Here is a 15099-nt window from a genome sequence, read left to right as displayed (position 1 = left end):
AATCTGGTAGTTTTGTCATTTAAATGGAGTGTTCAGCTCATTCACATGTTAAGTAGTTATAGTTATTAGTGTATTTAGGTTTAAAAGTATTATGCTATTAATTTATAAATTTATCTCATCTCTTCATTATTGCTTATCCTTTTGTCTTCTGTTAGCTGAATAGTATTAATGATTGTATTTTATCTCTTTGTTGACTTATTAGCTATACTTTTTTTTTCCTCCAGTGTTATCGCTTGGACTCGGTGCCTGCACTACAAATCCACTGCTCCTGGAGACTATTATTTTCCTTTTGTTGCCCTTGTTGTTTATCATTATTGTTGTTATTATTGTTGTTATTGCTGTCGTTGATGTTGGATAGGATAGAGAGAAATCAAGAGAGGAGGGGAAGACAGAAAGGAGGAGAGGGGGAGAGAAGATAGACAGCTGCAGACCTACTACACCACCTGTGAAGCAACCTCTCTGCAGGTGGGGAGCTGGGGACTTGAACCGGGATCCTTACGCCGGTCCTTCTTACTCCGGTCCTTGCTCTTTGTGCCATGTGTGCTTAACCCACTGCACCACTGCCCAGCCCCCTTTTAGCTATATATTCCTTTTGATTGTTTTTATTTTTATAGATACAGTTTTAACTGATCACAGTTGACCTTCAGAAAATATTATAACACTTTACCGATAGAACCTTACAACAGTATATACTTTCAGTTTCTACTCTCAGTGTCATGGTTTCTTTTTACATACATATATATATATATATATATATATATATATGTAATTTATAAATCCACAGTATATATTAATTAAACTGTAAAAATATTTTTCTCCATGTGTTATATTTTTTAATAGTAGGTTACAAGATTGTCAGGTTACAGTTATATTTCCACACCACCCCCACCACCAAAGTTCTGTCCCCACTCTCCCACCTCCAGAGATAACCACCATAGTTCTCATAAGTCTTAGAAACAAACTGGAAAAATATTTAAATAATAAGAAAACTTGTTTTTTGCCTTCAGGGTTATCTCTGGGACTCAGTGCCTGCACTATGAATCCACTGCTCCTGGCAGCTATTTTTCCCATTTTGTTGCCCTTGTTGTTGAATAAGACAGAGAGAAATTGAGAGTGGAGGGGAAGACAAAGAGGGGAGAGCAGGATAGACACCTGCAGACCTGCTTCACTGCATGTGAGCCAGGGGCTTGAACCAGGATCCTTGCGCTGGTCTTTGAACTTCACACTATGTGCGCTTATCCTGCTGTGTTACCACCCGGCCCCCAAGAAAGCTCTTATTGTCCCCATACAGCTACCATGTCTGATGGGTGATACTTTTCTTTTTCTCTTTCGTCTTCTTTGGTCTTTTCTTACTATTGGCCCTAATTTTTCAGATATCATTTTCTTTCTGCTTAAAAGACTTCTTCAATATCTGCTGTGATGAATTCTTTTAGTTTTTTTTATATATACCAGAGAAGTTTGTATTCTACCTTTGTTTTAAAATATATCTTTGTCAGATGTAGAACCATCTTTGTTGTTCTGTACATATTGTGCCCCCCCCCACCCCAGCTATTTTGAAGATTTTCTGTTTACCACTCACACTTTTTCTGTCTCCAGGACTTCACCATATGGGTTGAAATTTTTAGACACAGAAAGAAAGAGAGCAACAGATACCACAATATCTAAACTTCCCTAAATGTGTTGTGGCCCAGACTGAAACCTGGGTCATATACATGGCAAGGCAGGCAAATTACCTTAGTGAGTTATCTTGTCAGCCTGAATCACTAATTTTAACCAATCATATTGTGATATATTTGGTAGGGGATGGGCTGCTTATTATTTAATTTGGCTTGGGTACATTGGACTTGTTGGGCTTGTGAGATTATAGTTTTCATCAAACTGAGGAATGTGGGGGATGGGGAGATAGCATAATGGATATGCAAAAAGACATATGCCTAAGGTACCAAAGGCCCCAAGTTCAATCTTCAAAGCTGAGCAGTAGTCTGGTTATAAAAATATAATAGCAAATCAAACCAAAAAATGTTTCACCTGTTTTCTCTTCAAATATTTTTTTCTGTGTCTTCCCTTGAATTATTCCAATTACATATATAGTAGTTCCTTTCCCTCCAAATTAGCTTCGTCTCATTGAGCTTTGTCTGGGATGCAGTTAAATTAACTAGAAACAGTTTGATCCTTTGGGATTTTCTTCAAAGATGTTAGACAAGATGAGGCTAATAATTTCCTACTAAGATATCATCTTTCAGAGGATGCTACCAAATATTTCATGAAGTCTGAGATTCTCTGGTCCCACTAGTGGGAAGAGGTGCAAGTACTAGTCTCTCTAACTCTGTTTGTTTTTTTTCTTTTTTAAATTTTTGTTATTAACAGTATGTTACAAGATTATAAGATTACAGTGTTTAGCTTCCGGAGGTGGAGCTACGAGCAGCAGATCGCTTTCTCTCCTCTCTTCTCCTCTCCTCTCCCGGATCAACTAGGAATACCAACGGAGACCACCCGGACCGTAACAAGACAGGACTAGAATGACCACAGGAACCCAGTAAATCACCCGTGAGTACAAACACGCGTGGCTGGTGACAGAGAGGAGAGAGGGGCCTAAGGAGAGATTAAGTGACTGCTAACATTCAGCAGTTTATCAGTGGAGACACCACCTCCAGTCTGCTCCACAACAAGGGGACAGCTGAAGGGAGGAAAGGACTCCCCAGAGACTCACCAAGTGCAACTCTGAGTCTCCATTGCTACTACCCTCAGAATCTGGAGCAGCAACAGGGAGGAACACCAGGGGACAGAGATCTAACCGGGAAACTCAGGAGAAGACCTATACCTCCTTGGCATAGCTGAGGGGCTGTGAAAGTCTCTTTGCATAACCACTGGATTATCTCTGCCACACCCTGCTTTATCTCTTGGTTAGGAGTCAGTGATTAAGCGAATAAGCCTATCAATAGTTTAAAAGCCCTCAGGCATCCATAGCCTACAGGGAAGAAAAAAAAGAGGCTTTTACACCACTGAGCTTCAACTCAGGGATTGAAAAAAAACTGTTAACTTCCACCACAGTAAACCCTTTAATTAAATTACTTAGACACAAGTCAATCCAGGCAATAGTGATCAATAATTTGAAAAGTACTGATAAAGGGAACTCATAACATAATATATAAAATGGTTAAAACAACAAGAAAAAATATTGGAGACTCGAACCAGGACAAGAGTCCAGCTAAAAGTCCTCCAAAGGGTGAAGCACAAAACAACGAGTTCAACATCCAAACATTAGCTAAGGAAATAATAACAGGAGTGAGTAAAGAATTTGAAAAAATTGTAATCAGAAATGCAGGAACAAGAAATGAGAATATGGAAGAAAATTCTAATAATCTCATGGTTATTAGAGAGCTGAAAGCTGAAATCTCTGAGCTAAGAAGGCAACTAGCTGAACAAGCTAAAACAGTATCAGAGCAGGGCAACAAAATAGATGAACTCCAGAAAGCAGTAGAGGGCAGAGAGAATAGAATCTATGAGGCTGAAGACAGAATTAGCAAGATTGAGGATGAATTAGAGACAACTAAAAAAGAAGTAAGAGATCACAAAAAGAGATTAAGAGATGCTGAAAACAACAACAGAGTCCTATGGGATGACTTCAAAAGAAACAATATACGCATTATTGGCTTACCAGAGGAAGAAAGAGGAGAGGAAGAAAGCATTCTCCAGGCCATAATAGCTGAAAATTTCTCTAGTCTAGACAACACAAAAGACATAAAGATTCAAGAAGCCCAGAGGGTCCCAAACAGAATTAACCCAGACCTAAAGACACCAAGACATGTCATACTTAGAATGGAAAGGAATAAGGATAAAGAAAGGATCCTCAAGGCTGCAAGAGAAAAACAAAGAGTCACCTACAAAGGAAAACCCATAAGATTAGCAGCAGACTTCTCCATACAAACACTACAGGCCAGAAGAGAATGGCAAGATATCTATCGAGTGCTCAATGAGAAAGGCTTTCAGCCAAGAATACTATATCCTGCTAGACTGTCATTCAGACTAGATGGAGGCATCAAAACCTTCTCAGACAAGCAACAGTTGAAGGAAGCAACCATCACCAAGCCTGCCCTGAAAGAAGTTCTGAAAGGTCTCCTATAAACAACCAGACCACCACAAATAGGACACATATCAAAACACTCTAAAACTCTACAAGAATGGCGTTAAAATATCTTCAATCTTTGATATCAATAAATGTCAATGGCCTGAATTCACCTATTAAAAGACACAGAGTAGGAAGATGGATCAGAAAACACAACCCAACAATATGTTGTCTACAGGAAACTCACCTAACTCAACAAGACACAGACTTAAAGTGAATGGATGGAAAACTACCATTCAAGCCAATGGCCCACAAAAAAGGGCAGGAACAGCTATTCTCATATCTGACATGATAGACTTTAAAATAGATAAGATTAACAAAGAGAGGAATGGACACTACTTAATGCTCAGAGGATCAGTCAATCAAGAGGACTTAACAATTATTAATATCTATGCACCCAATGAGAAGCCATCTAAATACATCAAACTTCTACTGAAAGAGCTACAGCAATATATTAACAGTAACACAATCATAGTAGGGGACTTCAACACCCCACTCTCTCAACTTGACAGATCATCCAGGAAGAAAATCAGTAAAGACATAAAGGAGCTAAATGAAGAGATAGATAAACTAGAACTATTGGACATTTTCAGAGTCATTCATCCCAAGAAACTGGAATACACATTTTACTCAAATCCACATGGATCATTCTCAAGGATAGACCATATGTTAGGCCACAAAGACAGCATCAGCCTATTCAAGAGCACTGAAATCATCCCAAGCATCTTCTCAGACCACAGTGGAATTAAACTAACACTTAACAATCAACAAAAGATTAGTAACAGTGCCAAAATGTGGAAGCTCAACAGTACACTTCTTAACAACTTCTGGGTCAAAGAGGAAATCAAGGAAGAAATCAAAATGTTTCGAGAGTTCAATGAAAATGAAGACACAAGCTATCAAAATATTTGGGACACAGCTAAAGCAGTCCTAAGAGGGAAGTTCATAGCTATTCAAGCACACATTAGGAAACAAGAAAAGGCACAAATAAACAGCCTGATTGCACATCTCAAGGACCTAGAAGAAGAACAACAAAGGAATCCTAAAGCAACCAGAAGGACAGAAATTACTAAAGTTAGGGCAGAAATAAATAACATTGAGAATAGGAAAACCATACAAAAGATCAACGAAAGTAAATGTTGGTTCTTCGAAAGAGTAAACAAAATCGACAAACCTTTAGCCAGACTCACAAAACAAAAAAGGGAGAAAACCCAAATAAATTGGATAGTAAATGAAAGAGGAGAAATCACAACAGACACTGCAGAAATTCAACATATCATGCGAGGCTTCTATGAACAACTATATGCCACCAAGCTAGAGAACCTGGAAGAAATGAATGATTTCCTAGATACCTACCAACTTCCAAAACTAAGTAAAGAGGAAGTGGATAACATGAACAGGCCCATCACAGCTAATGAAATTGAAACAGTTATCAAAAATCTTCCCAAAAATAAAAGTCCTGGACCAGATGGTTTTACAAATGAATTCTACAAAACTTACAAAGAAGAACTAATACCTCTACTTTTAAAAGTCTTCCAGAAGATTGAAGACACTGTAATACTCCCTGCCAGCTTCTATGAAGCCAACATCACTCTGATACCAAAAGCAGACAGGGACACAACCAAAAAAGAAAACTACAGACCAATATCTCTGATGAACATAGATGCGAAAATGTTGAACAAAATTCTAGCCAACCGGATACAGCAGTATATCAAAAAGATTGTCATCATGACCAAGTGGGGTTTATCCCAGGCATGCAAGGTTAGTTTAATATACGTAAATCAATCAATGTGATCCAACACATCAACAAAAGCAAGACCAAAAACCACATGGTCATATCAGTAGATGCAGAGAAAGCCTTTGACAAAATACAACATCCCTTTATGATCAAAACACTACAAAAAATGGGAATAGATGGAAAATTCCTGAAGATAGTGGAGTCTATCTATAGCAAACCTACAGCCAACATCATACTCAATGGTGAAAAACTGGAAGCATTTCCACTCAGATCAGGTACGAGACAGGGCTGCCCACTATCAACATTACTATTCAACATAGTGTTGGAAGTTCTTGCCATAGCAATCAGGCAGGAGCAAGGAATTAAAGGCATACAGATTGGAAGAGAAGTCAAACTCTCCTTATTTGCAGATGACATGATAGTATACATGTAAAAACCTAAGGAATCCAGCAAGAAGCTTTTGGAAATCATCAGGCAATACAGTAATGTGTCAGGCTATAAAATTAACATTCAAAAGTCAGTGGCATTCCTCTATGCAAACACTAAGTTAGAAGAAATTGAAATCCAGAAATCAGTTCCTTTTTCTATAGCAACAAAAACAATAAAATATCTAGGAGTAAACCTAACCAAAGAAGTGAAAGACTTGTATACTGAAAATTATGAGTCACTACTCAAAGAAATTGAAAAAGACACAAAGAAGTGGAAAGATATTCCATGTTCATGGGTCGGAAGAATTAACATCATCAAAATGAATATATTACCCAGAGCCATCTACAAATTTAATGCTATCCCCATCAAGATCCCAAGCACATTTTTTAGGAGAATAGAACAAATGCTACAAATGTTTATCTGGAACCAGAAAAGACCTAGAATTGCCAAAACAATCTTGAGAAAAAAGAACAGAACCAGAGGCATCACACTGCTAGATCTCAAACTGTATTATAGAGCCATTGTCATCAAAACTGCTTGGTACTGGAACATGAACAGACACACTGACCAGTGGAATAGAATTGAGAGCCCAGAAATGAGGCCCCACACGTATGGACATCTAATCTTTGACAAAGGGGCCCAGACTATTATATGGGGAAAGCAGAGTCTCTTCAACAAATGGTGTTGGAAACAATGGGTTGAAACATGCAGAAGAATGAAACTGAATCACTGTATTCCACCGAATACAAAAGTAAATTCCAAGTGGATCAAGGACTTGGATGTTAGACCAGAAACTATCAGATACTTAGAGGAAAATATTGGAAGAACTTTTTTCCGCATAAATTTTAAAGACATTTTCAATGAAACGAATCCAATCACAAGGAAGACTAAGGCAAGTATAAACCTATGGGACTACATCAAATTAAAAAGCTTCTTCACAGCAAAAGAAACCACTACCCAAATCAAGAGACCCCTCACAGAATGGGAGAAGATCTTTACATGCCATACATCAGATAAGAGTTTAATAACCAACATACATAAAGAGCTTGCCAGACTCAACAACAAGACAACAAATAACCCCATCCAAAAATGGGGGGAGGACTTGGACAGAATATTCACCACAGAAGAGATCCAAAAGGCCGAGAAACACATGAAAAAATGCTCCAAGTCTCTGATTGTCAGAGAAATGCAAATCAAGACAACAATGAGATATCACTTCACTCCTGTGAGAATGTCACACATCAGAAAAGGGAACAGCAGCAAATGCTGGAGAGGGTGTGGGATCAAAGGAACCCTCCTGCACTGCTGGTGGGAATGTCAGTTGGTCCAACCTCTGTGGAGAACAGTCTGGAGAACTCTCAGAAGGCTAGAAATGGACCTACCCTATGACCCTGCAATTCCCCTCCTGGGGATATATCCTAAGGAACCCAACACATCCATCCAAAAAGATCTGTGTACACATATGTTCTTGGCAGCACAATTTGTAATAGCCAAAACCTGGAAGCAACCCAGGTGTCCAACAACAGATGAGTGGCTGAGCAAGTTGTGGTATATATACACAATGGAATACTACTCAGCTGTAAAAAATGGTGACTTCACCGTTTTCAGCCGATCTTGGATGGACCTTGAAAAAATCATGTTGAGTGAAATAAGTCAGAAACAGAAGGATGAATACGGGATGATCTCACTCTCAGGCCGAAGTTGAAAAACAAGATTAGAAAAGAAAACATAGGGAGTCGGGAGGTAGCGCAGCGGGTTAAGCGCACGTGGCGCAAAGCGCAAGGAGTGGCCTAAGAATCCCGGTTGGAGCCCCCGGCTCCCCACCTGCAGGGGAGTCGCTTCACAAGCGGTGAAGCAGGTCTGCAGGTGTCTGTCTTTCTCTCCCCCTCTCTGTCTTCCCCTCCTCTCTCCATTTCTCTCTGTCCTATCCAACAACAACGACATCAGTAACAACAAAAATAATAACTACAACAACGAAACAATAAGGGCAACAAAAGGGACAATAATAAATAAATAAATACAAAAAAAAAAAAGAAAACACAAGTCGAACCTGAAATGGAATTGGAGTATTACACCAAAGTAAAAGACTCTGGGGTGGGTAGGTGGGTGGGGAGAATACAGGTCCATGAAAAATGATGAATGAAATAGTGGGGGTTGTATTGTTAAATGGGAATCTGGGGAACGTTATGCATGTAAAAAAAAAAAGAAGTAGAAACGCAAAGCAGAAATTGACTGAGTTTGGAGTATGGCACCAAAGTAAGAAAGCAGAAGTACACTAGAGTTTGCAGTGAGTACCCTCCCTAACACTTACTCTCCACTATTCCAAGCTTTGGGTCCATGATTGCTCAACAATTTGTTTGGCTTTGTATGTTAACTGTCTTTTCAGTCACCAGGTTCCAGATGCCATCAGGATACTAGCCAGGCTTCCCTGGATTGAAGACCCCACCAATGTGTCCTGGAGCTCAGCTTCCCCAGAGACCCACCCTACTAGGGAAAGAGAGAGGCAGACTGGGAGTATGGACCGACCAGTCAATGCCCATGTTCAGTGAGGAAGCAATTACAGAAGCCAGACCTTCTACCTTCTGCAACCCTCAATGACCCTGGGTCCATGCTCCCAGAGGGATAGAGAATGGGAAAGCTACTGGGGAGGGGGTGGGATATGGAGATTGGGTGGTGGGAATTGTGTGGAATTGTACCCCTCCTACCCTATGGTTTTGTTAATTAATCCTTTCTTAAATAAAAAAAAATAAATTAAAAAAAAAGAACCTGAAATGGATTTGACATATCGCACCAAAAAAAAAAAAAAAGATTACAGTGTTTAGCTCCACACCACACTCCTCACCAAAGTTCTGTATCCCCACCCTCTCTCTCCCCCAACGATAACCACCAGAGTTCTCGCAAGTCTTACGATTTGCATACTTCTGTTTTTGTTTGTTTGGCTTGTTTTTGTTTTTTATGAATCAGATCTCTAGGTTCTGCACATGAGTGAAACTATCTGGTAGTTGTTTTTCATCTCTTTACTTGTTTCACAAATCATCTCCAGTTCTATCCATTTTGTCCCAAAGAACAAATACCATCTTTTATGATTGCAGAGTAGTATTCCATTGAATATATATATTCATTCAAATAATGGATATATATTCAAATAATGCATATATATATACATATCCATATATCATAACTTCTTTAGCCAGTCATCTGCTGATGGGCATTTAGGCTGCTTCCACTCTTTGGCTATTGTGAATAAGCAGCTAATAATATAGGGGTGCATATGCCCCTTCTGACCAAGAGTGGTATTGCTGGATCATAAGTAAATCTATTTTTATAAGTACTGTCCAGTCTTCCAAAGGTGTTGTTAACAGTTTGCATTCTCACCAGCAGTATAGCAGAGTTCCTTTTTCTCTACAACTTCTCCAACACCTGTCATTTCCTGGTTTGTTAAGCCATTCTCTCAGGTGTGAGATGGTATCAGCATAGTTTTAATTTCCATTTCTCTGATGATAAATGAGGTAGATCATTTTTTTTATGTGTCTGTGGGCCATGTATATGCCTTCTTTAGAAAACTGCTAGGGAGTTGGGTGGTATAGTACAGCGGGTTAAGCACACATGGTGCAAAGCGCAAGGACTGGCATAAGGATCCCGGTTTAAGCCCCCGCCCACCCCCACCTGCAGGGGAGTCGCTTCACAGGCAGTGAAGCAGGTCTGCAGGTGTCTATATTTCTCTCCCCCTCTCTTTCCTCCCCATCTCTTTCCATTTCTCTCTGTCCTATCCAACAATAATGATATCAATAATAACTACAACAATAAAAAAACAAGGGCAACAAAAGGGAATAAATAAATATTTAAAAAAAAAAGAAAACTGCTTAGTTTTTTGGCCCACTTTTTAGTTGGATTCTTTTTGCTTCTTTTGTAGATCTGTACCAATTTTATATAGATGTATCAGTTGCTTGTCAGATGTGTGATGTGCAAATATCTTCTCCCATTTACTGGGTTACCTAGTTATCCTAGTTTGTTGCTTTTGATGTGTAGAAGCTTTATTATTACTATAATTAGTAGTAGTATTAATGATTTAATAATTATCAACAATATTGTGGGGTAAGAGGGGTATAATGCCATACAATTCCTACCACCAGAATTCGTATCCCATCCCCTCTATTGGAAGGTTCCCTGTTCTTTATCCTTCTGGGAGTATGGACCAAAGATCTTAATGGGGTGCAGAAAGTGGAATGTATGGCTACTGTAACTGCTTCTCTGCTGGACATGGGCATTGACAGGCTGATCCATACTCCCATCCTGTTTCTATCTTTCCTTAATGGGGCAGGGTTCTGGGGAGGTGGGGTTCCAGGACACACTGGTGAGGTTGTCTGCCCAGGGAAGTCAGGTTGGCACCATAGTAGCATCTGCAATTTGGTGGCTGAAAAGCATTAAGATATAAAGCAGAACAAATGTTTAATAATCAGGAACCTAAAGGTGAGAATATAGTAGCTGAGATTTGGGAATATGTAGACGCTTTTTAGTTTCATTATAATCCCATTTATTTAATCTTGTTTTCATTTCCTATACCCAGGGGGTGGAGTCTCCAAATACATCTTGGATGTGAAGGTCCTGCAAAGTTACATTGACATTTTCTTCTGGAACTTTCAGAGTTTCTGTTCTAATATCTAGATCTTTAATCCATTTTGATTTGACTTTAGTTTATGGTGTTAGGTGGTAGTCTCATTTCACTTTTCTACATGTGCCTGTCCAATTTTCCCAGCACCATATGTTGGAAAGACCTCCTTTTCCCCACTGAATGGTTTTTACCCCTTTGTCATATGTGTGAACTCATTTCTGGGCTTTCAGTTCTGCTCCACAAATCCAAGTGTCCATTTTTATTTCAATGCCATGCTGTTTTAATTACTGTTGCTTTACAGTATAAACTGAAGTTGGGGAGTGTGATATCTCCATATTTTTCCTTTTGTCTCAGAAGTACTTTGGCAATTTGTGGCCTTTTGTGGTTCCACACAAATTTTTTGAACAATTTGTTCAATTTGCTTGAAAAATGCCATTGGGAAAAAAAAAGTGCCACTGAAATTTTTATATGAATTGCATTGCGACTGTAGATTGTTTTTGGTAGACGTGAGTCTGCTGTAACTCCATAGCCACACCTCCAGAAGTCTCCCTGTATTTTTCATCCATAGGTAATTTCCTCATAGTCACATACTAATCAGTATTCAGCTTTACACTTGAGTGTAAAGATGGAGATTTCTATAGCACTCTGCTCTCCAATGCTCTGTTCTGCAATTTATTGCTATATTGGTCAAGGGACACTTGAAACTGTCTTCTCAACTCACAGAGTTAGCAGTTTCCTTTCTCCCAGTATGTTCAGGAAACTGTCTCAGTATGCCCGTTTTTGCTTTATTTTGTTTCACTGACAGAAACTGTATAATAAAAATGTAGAGGCTGGGGGCTGGGCAGTAGTGCACAGAGTTAAGTGCACATAGTGTGAAGTTCAATGCCTGGTGTAAGGTTCCAAGCTTGAGCCTCCAGCTCCCCACGGGCAGGGGGGTTGCTTCACAATCAGTGAAGCAGGACTGCAGGTGTCTTTCTCCGCCCCCCTTTCTCTGTCTGCCCCTCCTCTCTCAATTTTTCTCTGTCCTATCCAGCAACAACAATAGGGAGGGAAGATGGCCGCCAGGAGCACTATTTGTAGTGTAGGCACTGAGCCCCAGTGATAAACCTGGAGTCAAAAAAAAAATGTAGAGGCTCTGGACCATTTTCTGTTTTCCAATGAATATGTTCTCTTGCTTCTGCTAGGGTGTTCAAATTAGTAAAACAGAGTACTGTAACCCAGTTAATGACTGATTTGATTGGGAACTGAAGCTCTTTTTTTTAAAGATCAGATTTAGTCCTGAACTGATAACTCAGGTGCAGTCCTTCAGGAGGCCAAACTGAAAGCTTGGTGTATTAGTCAGGTCCTCTAGAAAAAAAGAAATAGATATATACTTTGACTTATGATGGTAATAGGGATTGAATCTGGGACCTCTGGTGACTCAGGCATGAAAGCCTGATGTGCCCCTGCTAATATTATTCCTCCGACCCCCAGAACAAGTATTTTATATATAAATGGAAGAGATTCATTACATGGTTTTACTTCATGCAATTATAGAAGGTGGGAAAATCATATGACTTGTCAAGGTGGGGTCCCACAAAAAGCAGTTGTATAAGTCAAAGACCCCAGAGTCAGAGAGTTGATGGCACAGATGAGTGTTTATACCTGAGAACCAAGAGTGCCAAAGACAGATAAATTAAAGTTGCAGCTCAGCTTGTTAGAGAGATTTCAATTGTCTTCCAACTTTTTGTTCTGTTCAGATCCTCAATAATAAGGCCCACCTACAATGTAGAGCCAAATGCTAGGAATGTCTTCACAGATACTCCAAAATAATGTTTTTTGTTTGTCTTTTTTTTTTTTTTAGATAGGACAGAGAGAAATGGAGAGAAGGAGGAGGAGGTGAAGACAGAGATGAGATGGGGAGAGAAAGATGGACACCTGCAGACCTACATCACCGTCTGTGAAGTGACTCCCCTGCAGGTGAGGAGCCGGGGGCTCGAACCCAGATCCTTTGCCAGTTCTTGAGCTTGGCACCACGTGGGCTTAACCTGCTGTGCTACCTCCCGACTCCCCCAAAATAATGTTTAGTCAATTTTCTGTGCATTCTGTATTCCACTAAAGTTGATGCAGAAAATATAATCATTGTAATGTCTTTCATGATCTTCCATCTTGATGGACTCTACAACTTTTCTCCCTAGCATAGTAAAAGTCTAAGTGATTCTGGTGAGTTTCTCAGCTTTTTAGCACTTGCTTTCTGTTTGTCTTTTTTTTTTTTCACTTTTTGCTGGAATGAAAATTTCTTTTATTTATAATGCTGATTTTTTTTCCTCTCTCATTTTCCTTCCATGATCATGGCCTATGATGTCTTGACTAATGTCCTTGAATTCCTTGTTTTTCCCCCTCTTAACCCAAATCAGACTGCAGAATGTTCTGCTTAACTTCTATGAGCAGCTAATTTTTGGCTTGTGCTCTTAGCTTCTCCTCATGTGCTGTTTAATAGATGGGAAATAATACTGCAGGAGGCAGTGCCATGTATGGGTACTGAACTCTCAGGCATGAAGTCCCAGACATCAAATGTGCCAGGGTGGTCACGTTCTGGTTCCCTCTCCTCCCCTCTCCTCTCCTCTCCTCTCCTCTCCTCTCCTCTCCTCTCCTCTCCTCTCCTCTCCTCTCCTCTCCTCTCCTCTCCTCTCCTCTCCTCTCCTCTCCTCTCCCCTCCCCTCCCCTCCCCTCCCCTCCCCTCCCCTCCCCTCCCCTCCCCTCCCCTCCCCTCTCCTCTCCTCTCCTCACTTCTCCTCGCCTCTCATCTCTTCTCTCACATAAGCAAATATTTAAAATAAATTAAACAATAAATAGAGAATGTCTCAAGGGGAAAAAAAAGTAGCCAAGATATTGGGCATTCAATGAGGTATCTCTTTCTGATGTCTTAGCTCTAAAGTCCTGGTTGTCTCAGTAGGTCTTTTATGTTTTCAAATATGTTCAATAGCTTTGTGGGGTCAGTGGTCTAAACTAGGTATAAGAGCCATAACAGATACTTAATATATTATAGTATGCTTAACCTTGATTTTTTTTAACTGACAAGACCAAGCTATTTAAAGATAATTTTTAGTCTACAAGCCGCAGATGGCAGTGCAAAAAGTGTAAGTTATAACTATCCTTCGATTAACTGCAATACCAATTAAGACACATTATAGAGGTCAGGCCGTAGTGCAGTGAGAGATGCAAGGACTGGTGTAAGGATCCAGGCTCCAGCCCCCTCCCTCCAACTATAGGAGGGTCGCTTCACAAGTGGTGTAGGTCTGTAGGTGTCTATCTTCCCCCTGCCCCCATCTTCCCCTCCTCTCTCAATTTCTCTCTGTCCTATCCAACAACAACAACAGCAATAACAACTACAACAGCAACAAAATGGAAAAAAATGGGCTCCAGGAGGAGTGGATTCATAGTGCAGGCATCAAGCCCCAGCGATAACCCTGGAGGCAAAAAAAATCATAGAATTCCCAAGTTATAAAAGACAAACTAATAATAGGTGCTGGTTTGACTGTCAGTGTGGATTTGGGAATTAAAAGTTTACCCCAAAAAAGTATATATTAACAAGGTTAATATGTCTTCTGCAAGTGTGTACATGCTGAAACTAAAGTTAAAATTTCTCCTTAGAAGTTGATAGCAAAATTTCTATTCTGGTTTTCTTTTCATCTTCTAGCTTTTAATCTAGGATACAGAAAACAATTTCAAAGTTACTGAGTAAAACTGCAACATATATTATAGATATCTATAGCTAAATGCCTGCCAGAGGATACCACAATAGCTTCCTTTCTGCTTGGATTGTGTTGAAATTCTGAGGACTTTCTCAGAATTGGGCTACTAATTTGAACCAGAAGTCACACTTTTCCATCAAGAATTCATAAACTTTTAGGTCCTCTGGCCACACAGCAACCTTTGGCTGGGTATTCTAAAATCTCATTTACTTCTTGTGATTTTGTCAGTTGCTACTTTATATTTCCCTTGCTTGTACTCATTATCTTTCCACAATGCTTCCCTGAAAAATTTCCCAGCTCTGGTATAGTGAAGAGTCCTACTGTCTCTAGTCTGGCGAATTAGACTGGAGATTTACATGCAAATAATTGCAAAACTAAAAATGAAAGCCAAGTAGTCTAGGGAAGCTCACTCCTTATGCCATGTTTGTTAAAAATCATTTGTTTAAAAACTCTCACATCT

This window comes from Erinaceus europaeus, chromosome 9 (assembly GCF_950295315.1).
Source record: "Erinaceus europaeus chromosome 9, mEriEur2.1, whole genome shotgun sequence".
Taxonomy (NCBI): domain Eukaryota; kingdom Metazoa; phylum Chordata; class Mammalia; order Eulipotyphla; family Erinaceidae; genus Erinaceus; species Erinaceus europaeus.
Note: the sequence above shows the minus strand (reverse complement) of the source record.